Source organism: Bidens hawaiensis, unplaced genomic scaffold, assembly GCF_021521415.1.
Source record: "Bidens hawaiensis isolate Kalapana, Puna unplaced genomic scaffold, B.hawaiensis_p1.1 tig00003022_1, whole genome shotgun sequence".
In the NCBI taxonomy this organism is placed as follows: domain Eukaryota; kingdom Viridiplantae; phylum Streptophyta; class Magnoliopsida; order Asterales; family Asteraceae; genus Bidens; species Bidens hawaiensis.
The window spans coordinates 241,562-254,549 of NW_027491163.1; positions in this window are offsets into that span (position 1 = coordinate 241,562).

Genomic DNA, 12,988 nt, shown 5'->3' on the forward strand with positions numbered 1-12,988 from the left:
AATTGATTCGGTTTGAGATGACGAACTTTGATCAGTATCAGTTTCAGAGTCAGATGAATCACTTTCCTCATATACATTATCACTGCTAGCATCTTCGAATTTCTCCAGTGGTTCAACAAGAGCCATATTAGCTTGGTTTCCTAACAAACGTTGAGACCAATCAACAGCTTCATTAACCACCAGAGCTTGAGTAGCAGTAGACTTATCTTGTTCACCACCAGATGAAGTTGTTTTACTCTTATCCCCACCAGATGAATTCTTTCCTGAAGATCTATCTGAATTGCGTGGCCCAGAATATTCTTTTCTTGGTTTATCACATTCTTTGGCAAAATGGCCAAAGTCCCCGCAATTGTAACATTTCACCTTCAGTTTATCAAATCCAACCCTTTTATTCAAAGTAGGAAGATCTTTCCCAGTTCGCTGCATAAATCTATTGACTTTTCTAACAATCATAGCCATGTTCCACTTGAGATCCATTAACTCAAGATCATCCAGGTCGATTTGATCATAGTCTTCATCTGTTAGTTCACTCGTGGCTATCTTGCTTCCAACAAGCTGTTCATATGAAGTCATGAAAGCGCACAAGAATGCAAACTGTTGTTCAGCCTCTTGAAGATTTACTTTAGGCAGACTTGAAGCTGGAGCATTTGTGCTTACATTGGCTCCATTTTCCATAAAGCATACATTAGGAGGACAGTTTACATTAGGAGTTTCTTCTTGAGCTTGGGCAAAGAAGGCATTGATTGGAATAAAACTTGAAGAATGATTAGCTGGCATGGCTCCTCCATAGATTGAAGGATTATGGTTTGATGAATGCTGGTTCTGATTTTCCTTCAACGAATTTTGACATTTAATATCAAATTCCCTTTCCTCGATCTTATTGATGAATTATACAGATGTAAGCTCAGTGTTTCGAAAGAAACTGTTTTCTTTCAATACAAACAGGAAAGTCGAATATGAAGGAGGTAAGGCATTCTTCAGTGTATCAATTGTATCTGTTTCAGTTGGCTCAATATTGACACTGGACATCTCCGCAGTCAGATGACTAAATCTGTTAATCATTTCTTCAACAATCTCATTTTTCATCAAAATAAAATTTCTGAATTGAAATTTTACGAGAGTCTTCTTACTCTCGAGAGTATTCCCCAAACTTCTTGTTTTCAAAGTTGTGAACAATGAAGCACAGATCTTGATAGTGCTATATTGATGAAAAATTTGTTCAGGTAATGCCATAGTGAGAGTTGAATAAGCTTTAGTCTCACTCTCAAAATCTTTCAACCCTTGAGTTTCATAATTCTTGAATTCCTTAGGAGTCCAACCCATGTTGTCACTGCCTACCAGAGGTGCCGTATACACATCATCGAGAAATCGTACGCTACTTGGATGAACTGATCCTAAGTGAGCACGAAACCTCGGTTCCCAACGAGCAAAGTCTGAAAGTTTTAACAATTTGGGACATTTATTGTGACTACCAATTTCATTATCCATGGTCAGCATCTGCTGCATTAAAGCGTTCTAAGATGCTAATACATAGTAAGAAACGTTTTGCGAAGCCATGAGTAAACAATTGTTTAACCATCAAGGATCAAATTTGTCAATTCTTTAATGCTTAATGTTTACTGTTCACACGAATGTGTACACAGTAACGAATAAGATTTGTGATGATTAACGAATGACAGATATTCGTTTATGATTTTAACGAATGGATTGATATTCGTTATGAAATGAAACAAAAGTGGATAACGAATGAGTATAAACGTATGGTGAATGAGTTTAACGAATGAGGAATGACGAATGTGTATAACGAATCAGCAAAGTTGGAACGAATGAACAGTTAAGCCTTAGCGAATGGGCAGTTAGGACTTAACGAATGAGTAGTTACAGTATAACGAATCAGAATTCATCAGTTAACGAATATGAATTCATCAGTTAACGAATGAGAATTCATATCTTCAAACTTTTAAAACCTCAGATCTTCGTCTAAACTAGACCGAAATCACTAAAATCTATCTTAATCAATTCGTAAACCAATTCCAAACCTCACTAATCTTGTCCGAACTCACGAACAACAATCAAACTCGTCAATTAATCAATCCAGATCAACCAAATCAGTCCGCACTCAACTCAGACCAATCCACAACTTAATTCAAACTCAGTTTAACCTCAAAACTTCATTTCTCAGTCACTTATACCTTAATACTGATTCAATACAATTAGAACAGTTCAATTATTACTGAAATATGATTCTCTGTTTCAATTCAAATCAATTAAACTTCAATTACGCTCAATTCATCATGAATTAACTCCAATACAAGATGAATTATACGATTTATATCACGAGAATCATCAAAGATCAGATCTCAGGCTCTGATACCACTTGAAAGAGCTCGTTCGGGATCTAGATCTTGTGATTACAACGATGATCTCGTCAATTACGAATACGATTAGGCTATGGTTACGTTAGTAGATGTAGTGTGTGTATTGAGATAGCAATTGGACAGAGTAACGAGAGGTATGATTGAAAATAATCAGAACTGTTACATTACAATAACTAACAGCGGTATATATAGGAGATGACCTCATTCGTTAAGTTAGACTTAACGAATGAGTCATTCGTTACACTCACTTAACGAATAAACAACCTTATTCGTTAATACTTTAATGATAGCGAATAGCCTACATTCGTTATGTTCCATTCATTAATCTTGGTTAACGAATGTGACTTACATTAGGACGAATGTGACACATTCGTTACGAAGTAACGAATGTGCCTTACATTTAAGCATATTCACATTAATAACCCCCATACTATTAAACTATTACATTATCAATCAATAAAGACCGAGACGGACAAAACATGTATCAACAAATGATAATACATCGAAACGACCCACCGGGTCGGGTTAACAAATATAAATACAAGTTGAAATTTGACGAATGTCATAATAGGGACCATATTTACAATTAACTCTTAACGTTACCATTAAAACCTTACTACAATGAGCAGAGTATCGGGCTTGTAACAATACCAAACCGAGGTGTTTTTTTTCCTAAACAGAGGCGGGGTGGCTACTCGTCGGTACTGATCGGTGCTGGCCCCACCACCATCTTGCTCCGTTCATCTTAATATCTATGAAATATAGAAGGAATTCTATCTTGTTGGGCTAGGTTCAAATACAAATTATGATTTTTATAGGAATGGTACGAAAGATTCTAAACAATTGATTTTAAATTTGGAGGGATGATATTAATTTGGGGAGAAAAAATTAGGGGAGTGATATAGAAGTAATAACCCATATTTTGTTGAATTTCCTTTTCCACATTCAATGCACATGTTAATTCTATCATAATTTTAAAACGTTCATAACTCTTTTATACGACATTTTATTAAAATATAAAATTCATTATATTAATAAACGTTTTTTTAATTTTGATATGAATATAGTATTGCTATACAAAAATTGAAAAAAAAACATTAGGTTTTTTTACACATTGTGTTATAGGAGTTTTCTAGTATTATAGGTTTTGGTTATTGTGTTTTTCAATTGGGTTTTATTACACATGAGTTAGAGGTTCTCGTAATTGTGTTATTAGTATTTTGTTAGTTGTGTTTTTCCATTGAGGTTTTTAGTGTGTTGTGTTGTCCGTATGTGTTTTATGCATACAGGTTTTTAATTTTTTTTTAAAGTGTAATAGTATATATTCATATTAAAGATATAAAAATGTAAGATTTTACGGGTTTTTTTTAAAGTGATGTATAGAAATGTTATGGGCATTTTTAACACATATGGGGTTTCATTTTTTTTTCAAGTGTAACAACAGTATATATTCTAAAGATAAAAAAACACACGATTTTATGGTTATTTTTTTTTAAATAACGTAAAAAAATATTATGAATCTTTAAAAATAATAGACAAATTAACATGCAACTTACATGGGAATGAGATCCTTTTTTTTCCCTTTTTGTCATTCCCTTACTTGAATACATGGCAGTCAACAGTACCTTAAAAAATAGAACTTCCTATGTTATCCTAATCCCTGTCTTCTATAACATTATTTCGCTAAAATATTTCATTAACTTATTTGAATATAAAATAATTATACTCTTCTATTTATGAAGTATAATATTTAGTTATTAGTTTATACTTTATATGTAAATAAAATATTTATATAAACATGAATATATATAGCTAATAATATTGTAATAAAAATTAACTACATACATAAATAATATATATTGAACTTTATTCTTTTAGGTATGGTTGTCGGTTGAGTAGAATATATAGCTAAACTCATTAGTGTTTTTGACTCTTGGTCGTCTTTGATGTTAAAGTATGGGTTGCCTATATCTAGTTTGAAATATTCTTATGATAAATTATTCTCTTTATTTGGTACAAAATTGTTTGATTTCCTTTTATTTTTAATTACAAATATTTTCAAACGTAAATTTTACCTTAACGCTGTACTTACAGGAATGTTAAGTTTTTAATCCATAACCTCACATTTGAGAGTTCAATTTGCTCATTGTTAGCCTAAAATCTTTTGTTCTCTCCTTTTAATTTCTCTTTCGAACATAATAAATTTGTTATATATGTAATATGAGATAAGTCCGTTACCACTAATCCTATATATAATTATAGCATCAACAAGAATCAGATTAGTCTGACCATCGTGGGTAGCGCCCGTACAACCTCATTTAACAATTTTTCCGCCATAATCATTTCATCATCGTTAAACATGAGCGTCAAAGTGAAAGAAGCTCTCCTTGGGCACTAACAAATTAGCGGGCGGAGGAGCAAGGAGTGTGGAGCTGCCTGTTTAGAAATTAAAAGGATTAAATAATACTCACGTTTTCAGTCAAATCATTATGCACTTTTGAGTGAAAAATTAGTGTGAACCACCATGACCACGCAACTGTGATGTAATATTACGTTTCACTTTTTAGTTCAACAACTGTACATATTCTTACTAGGATTATTCCACCACAAGAAGTGCATTTTTGCTTCACGAACACCACACCCAAAAATCGTATAAACAAACATTTGATGCATTACAAAATTTGATACCGTGTGCTTTGTGTGTCAAATAAAAAAAGAAAAAAAGCTTATATCTTTAATCTTATGATGGAATAAGATTTAGACACGTTAGTGTTTTGAGTGTTGTGATGCATTAGTATCGAATGTCCGATAACATTGCTTCGGTAAATATCAAACCCAAAATTGATTGTGCTTTAATGATTGACTATTATGGACTAATGATCGTTTTGATCGATCACTTTTGCTAAGACGGAATGTCTGAGAACCCAAAATCGATTATGCAAGAATGTGTTTCAATCGAACCCAAAGCCAATTGTCTTTTGATTAACGATTATTACAAACACAAAATCAATTTTTACGCAAGCGTGAATCCTAGATTTTGGCCTGCATGGGATTTGAGTCGATTGTTTAAGTAATATTTTTGGTCAATTACAAAAAAAGTGCAATAAAAAGATAACTATCATTTAAAAATAAGTTTGGTTACCGCCATCGGCCTCAATTTCCCGGTGATTCTTAGCTGCATCACCATAGGGACACTGCAAAACAACTCGATAGACTATGATTTCGCGATTTAAAATACGTTGAATTCTTGTGTAGAAACCAGGGGGGGTGAATAGTAGTTTTCTTTTAAAAATTCTATTTTCTTTTTTAAATTTATTAAGTTGATGTTTAGTTACATATAGAAGAACATTTGTTGTATATATACTAACAATAAATTAACAAGTATGTAAAATGTTTAGGGAAAACACGGTCTATAGAGGTTCAAATGGTTGTTAATAAACCCATTTTATGTCCTCTCTTTGAATCCTCGATTCTTTAATCGAGAGTTTGCTCCACTAAAAATGTTTCTTTAATACAGTAGAGATCACTGGTATACCAATGTCTCACTAATTCAAAGGTGGTGATCACCTTATATAAACGTTTACTAAGTCAAGATAGTGAGATATATCTCTCAATCTAACTACACAATAAATCAAAATAGTGGTTCTTCACAACCCAACTTCAAACATACCAACATAGTGTTTCCCCAAAAACGCAACCTCACATTATATCTGGATAGTGTTTTCTCACAACTCAACTTCATATGAATAAAGAGTTTCCTCATAACTACCAACAAGAAACACTAACAACGATAGTGACTATAAAATATAATATTGGGAAATAATAAATATCTAAAACACACATTTTTTTACTTTTCAGTTCTTCTTGAGTCTTCTAGATCTTCATACTTTATGTCTTTATCTTTCTTGATATTTGATCTATAGTATTTTCAAATGATATGATAATAGAATAAGAGAAAGATCAATCTGATTTTCATTTGAAAGTGTTGAGAGAAAGAAAAAACGGGGGCGGGGAATATAAGTCTTAAGAGTCGTATTACATTGTCATTAATTAAACTTTAGATGACTTTTCTTATAAGTTATAACTAGTCAAAGTCTTGCATATGAATTAAGAAGTATAAATTATATACCAACACGTAATATTAGTCCCCATTGATCATATGGTCCCCGCCTTGAAGCGACGAATATATTCACGAGAGAGATTACGATCTTTACAACCTTACAAACGGTCCTTAGACTGCTAACGCAACCCCTAGCTATTGCATCCGGTTTGGCTTTTATCTAAACGTTTCTTATTAACTATTTGGCATACTTTTACTAAATTTGGTCTCAAACCTATTTAATTCATTTTTAATTTTAAACAAGGACCTACTAAAATAAATTCATATACAAATGAACATAAATTTCTACCGTGCAATTGGGCTAAGACTTTGACCAATTCCTTAGAAATTTGCTTACCAAGTCCCTCATCCTCATTGGCTGGTAGAATAATCAGTAATAACCACTTACATGTGACTTATATATATGCATGCATTTGAACCTTATTCACTTATCAAAACAAAATAATAACAATTATGCTAATTCTTGTTCTTCACTAATCAGAAGTTTAAATTTCTAGCTTTATTAAGTGTTAATTTCATGGGAAAGATGGTGTTCGGGTCATGGTGGTTCTACCTTGGACTCGGGGTGATTATGGGTATCGAGTTCAGGTATCTGTATACGGGTCAATTGTGGTCGGATGCCGCATGGTCCCTACAACATGGTTGCATCACTCTTGTGGTCAAGCTTGTCAATTTCTTTATTGCAAAGTGTTTTCAGATGAGATATTTGTCCCCATTGTTGCCACCGCCATTTTCACTAAAAATTATGTTTTGGATTGTGCTATGTAGAAGTGTTTTTGATTTGTACTACTGATTAGCCATGTGTTCTTCACACATTTCTCATAAATATTATGAGACATTAATAAATCGTCTTTGTAAAATGATGTGTTCATTAGATTCACTATTTTGATTTAAGACCAATAACAGGGTGCTAACCTAGGCGAAAATTTCATCCTTACATGGCACTAGCCGTGTTTGACATGTTCCAGGTTAATAAGGATGACTTATGGCCCTTGAGTGTATATGAGAGTTAGAAATTTCGCTGCATTGTCATGTTTGATAGAAATTTATGTTAGACCATGATGTTTGGGCATTCTTCCGTGGCGCCCTGTCCCCTAATTAAGACGTTGCCATGTTGTGACACCGTATTTTGAAAATCAATGAGTTATGTTAACAGAAGGTTGTGAGGGTGCAATCCATGAGCTCTCCAAAGAAAAAAATTCACTATATTTTAGTTTGAAATTTTTTTAGGGTCCTGCTTGCTAACACAAAGCATTTAGTAATCACATCAAATGAGGTGACTTCAGTTAATGCGTTTTTATCCTTTTTTTTCGAACTTTTAATGTTATGCTTAAAAAAGCAAGCATTATGTTGCAGTAATGTGTTTTAAACTTTTTATTTAATCTAAACTAGTGTTATACCCGGCACATTGCGCCGGGCAGGTTGGTAAAACTCGGACGAGGATAAACCTAAACTTTGTCGGTCCCGGGTGTTGAGGCGGTAAGTCAACGCATATTTGGTCGGTTTCGGTTAAGTGCGTTATAATACCGGAACTAAAAACCAAAAATAAAACAAATACGTATAAAATTTAAGGTGGATCAATTGAGTAGCGTCAGTCGGTAACACTCGGGCGTTGGAAAGATCCGAGCATTGCCTATCCCGGAAGCTGAGGCTGTGAGTCTACGCAAATTCGGCTGATTTTTGTCACGTTGATTATGGTACCGAAATTAAAACAAAATACAGTGAGTCTACGCGAATTCGTTTGGAATCTGTTATGTTTGTCACGATACCGAAACTAAAAAATATCCAAGGACCAATATGGGGCCGCCAAGTTGCCCAATCGGCCCTTAGCGGCACCGAAGTTTATAATTATTAAATATAATAATAATTTCAATATAAATTTTATAAATATCGGAGCCTTATTAAATACGCTGACAGGATGAAAAAAGGATGATGAGGAGGAGGTTGCGACTTCCACAAGTAACTTGATTTAGAACATGTTTAGAAGATCACTTGTAATATTAGGATATGTATATAAATATTGGAAACTTCCTCGAGCATGATACAAAAGGGAATTATGTATGGTGGTTTACAAATGGGTTAAACTGGGTAAATTAAGAATCAAAGTTTCGTGTATAAGTATGAATAATCAAACATAACTCCAGGATATAAATAACGAGAAAGTGGAAACATGTTTGGTACAAACAATCAAGCTTTTATGATATGTACAGATTTGTTGATTTTATACCTAAACAACTAAATTATCTTTGAAAAAGTTAACTACGCGAAATAAAGGTAAGAACTTACCCTATTGTGTATTAGTCTATGGGTAGTGTGCGGCAAAGTGGGGGCAACAAGGGGGATTTTGGGCAAGAATGCCTCCCCCCCTCCCCCGGAGATATGTATTTTTCGTCACGGTGTGTTTTTTGATTTAATATTATTATATTAGTATGTATGTGTAATATATATATATAGGAGGGTTAACGTACAAATAAAATTAACATGCTAAACATGAGAATCAAGTAGAGTAATTATATATACAAGTAGCGTAATTATGTAATTACACTATAGAGTAATTACGTAATTACTCTATAGTGTAATTACATAATTACGCTACTTGTATATATAATTACTCTACTTGATTCTCATGTTTAGCACGTTAATTTCATTTGTGTGTGTATATATATATATATAAAGTGAAATTGCACTAATTTTGATCTTATTTTACTAATCTCGTGAAAATAACGTTAAAAGTGGCGGAATGTTAATCAAGCATCATGTGGTGGCGTTAATAGCTGAAAGACAAGGGCATATGCACCAATCGGTTTGTGTCCCGATGGTTGAGTGTTATGTGCCTTGTGTCCAAGGCTTGATGCAAAACTACTATTGAGTCGTGGGTCTCACTAGAAACAGCATCTCTATTCCTACGTGGTAGAGGTAAGGCTGTCTACATCTTACCCTCCTCAAACCCTACCATAGTTTTGCTATTGGTGAGATTTAATGAGTACGATGATGATGATGATGATGATGATATATATATATATATGCTAAGTATAAAATGAAAATCCACTTGAGTTGTGAAAACTCTAGAAACCCATTCTCAACCATGTTTTTTTAATTCATATTTAAATCTTGTAGTCCACAATTAAAGTGAATAAAAAATGTAAATATAAATATAACTTTTTCTCTCTCCTGAAAACATATATAAAAAATAGTAAAAAAAATGTTAAAAATAGCAAAATATTTTTTTTTATGTTTCGATGTTTTGTATTAAATGTTACAACATATATTACATGTAACAAAAAAAACGATGTTACATAGGGTTTTTGCGGGTTTTCACAACTCAAGTTTTCATTTTAACCTTACCTTATATATATATATATATATATATATATATATATATATATACATATATATATATAGGGATAGGTTATTGTAAAAAGACAATGTTTCCTAGGAATAGTAAGAATAATTATGGGCCATTAGATTAGGGGATCCAAGTGTTGAGATTTAAAATTACCAAAACCGACATAGTTTCCTAAAATTACTCTTTCACCTTTATAACTGACATAGTTTCCTAAAATTGTTATTTAACCATAATTTATAATGCCACATGTCAAAAAATTATTGGTTCTTATCATTCATATGAAACTCTTTATTCTTATTTGAACCCTTTTATATATATATATATATATGGGAGATTTCAAATGAAAACCACTTTAAGTTTTAAAAACTCAAAAGAACCCAACATAACAATTTTTTTTTGAATTTTTTTTACACATACATCATAGATTTAGGTTACATATACTTAAAAGAATTACAGAATTTTTTATGCACCGAGTCGACTTATTACATATGTGTAACGGACATTTAAATTTGTGTAATCACTATACATCTTTATTTGCTCTCATACTTTAATTTTTTAATCACATTTAATCTCAACCACATAATCTAATGCATTTAATTAAATGTGTGGCCAAGAATGAAGTTCTTAACTTCTTAAAACTCAACAAGCTTCTCAAAATGTGTGGCCAAGAATGAAGTTCTTAACTTCTTAAAACTCAACAAGGTTCTCAATATTTTGAGAACCTTGTTGAGTTTTAAGAAGTTATTTTGAGAACCTTGTTGAGTTTTAAGAAGTTAAGAACTTCATTCTTGCCACACATTTAATTAGATAGATTAGATTATGTGGTTGAGATTAAACCTGATTAAAAATCAAAGTAGGAGAGAGAATAAAGATGTAAGTGATTACACTAATATTTACGTCCGTTACACATATTTAAAAAGTTGACTCGGTGCGTAAAAAATTCTGTAATATTCTTCTTACGTATATGTAACCTACATGCATTACGCATGTGTAAAAAAATTCAAAAAAAAAATTTGTTACGTTGAGTTCTTTCGAGTTCTTAAACTTCAAAGTGGTTCTCATTTGAAACTCTCTCACACACACACACACACACACACACATATATATATATAGGGAAGGGTTATAGTAAAAAGAAGTTGTTTCCTATGAAGACTAAGAATAAATCATAGCCATTTGATCATGTTAATCAATAGTTGAGATTTAAAATTACCAAAAACTGACATAGTTTCCTATAATTACTCTTTCACCATTATAACCGACATGGTTCCCTAGAATTATTCTTTTACCATATGTTTTAATCTCAAATGTCAAAAATTTATTGATTCTTACCATTCTTAGGAAACTCTTTATTTTTATTTGAACCCTTTTATATATATATATATATATATATATGTATATATATATATATATATATATATATATAGGTAGAGGATCAAAAGAAAACTTAAAAACACCTAAAGAATTATTTTTAATTAAAAATAAAAAAATATTTTCAAATTTCTGTTTTTACCATCATTCTTATATTTTCTTACCCTTTGCTCGAAAAAATAAAAAAATAATAATAAAAAAAAACAAAAAAAAACCGTTGTAATGAACATACGCATTACTGTGCGATACCGTTGTATTACACAGTGCATTACTATTTATTTTTGAGTTTAATAGTGTTTAATTGCATATATTCAATATTTGTGTATTGTTTATGTGTAGTAGTGCTGTATTATATGAAAAAAAATAATAATAAAATAAAAGTCGATGTGGTGCACATGTGCGTTAATGTTGTATTACACATACATACTAATGTGTATTCGATGTGTGTATTAGTCTTATATTGAATATATACAATAGTATGTATCAAATATTTGCAATAGTGTTGTATTCTATGCAATACAAACACTTTTGCATATATGCAATGCACACTATTACACATGCGTATTATATCAACGAGGTTACCAACAAAGTTTTTTTTTTGTTTGTTTTTTTTGGAACCAATAACAACATATAAGAATAATATAAAAAAAAATTTTTAAAAAAGTTAAAAATAGTTTTTTAGGAGTTTTTAGAAGTTTTTAAGTTTTCTCTTTAAGAGAAGTTTTCACTAGATCCAACCCCCATATATATATATAAACGAAAACCCAAAAATCCTATTAGTCGCGATGTGGTCGCTCCCCCCCCCCCCTTTATAGAAGCCACCAAATTTCTTGATTTTTAAATGGAGGCCTCTCATTGATTTAACCCAAATTCATGGGTATGGGTCTTACCAAAATCCGATAGCTCTTAAACGGATTATAACATCTCATTAAATTAAAAATTAATTTTACCAATTATTTGATATGAAAATCCTACAAAATAGGAATATACTAAAATTTAATATCCAATTTAAAAAGAAAAATATATTATTTATAATTAATAAACAATTTTATAGTAAAAAACATAAGCGGGTCATGGGTCACCAAATCTAGATAGCTTTTAAACAGGTTATAACACATCATTTATTTATGAAACCCTTTCATCATCAAACCCTAAGTATATTATTAACTTTCTTACAATAAAGAAAATTAAAATCCAAAAAATAAATATTAAAAAACAAAAAATGTAAAACAACCATTCTCTCAAGCCATCAGATTACTTTATTTGTAAATGAAGGCTTCTCACGTATTTTACCCGAATTCACAGGTAAAGGTCTCACAAAACCCAGATAGCTCTTAAACGGATTATAACATCTCATTATATTAAAAAATAATCTCATCAAATATTTGATATGAAAATCCTATAAAATAGGAATATAATAAAAATTAATATCCGATTTTATTTAAAAAAAAGATATTATTTATAATTAAGAAACAAATTTATAATAAAGAAAATAAACGGGTAATGGGTATCACCAAACCCAGATAGCTTTTAAACCGGATTACAACATATCATTTATTTGTGAAACCATTTCATCATCAAACCTCAAGTATATTAATTATTAATTTTCTTACAATAAATAAAATTAAAATCCAAATACACATATATAAATATTAAAAACGAATAATGTAAAACAACCCCCGAAATACGGGGGATAAAATCTAGTATATATATATATGATTACAAATAAAAATAAGGAACTTCCTAGAAATAGTAAGAACCAATAGATTTTTGGTA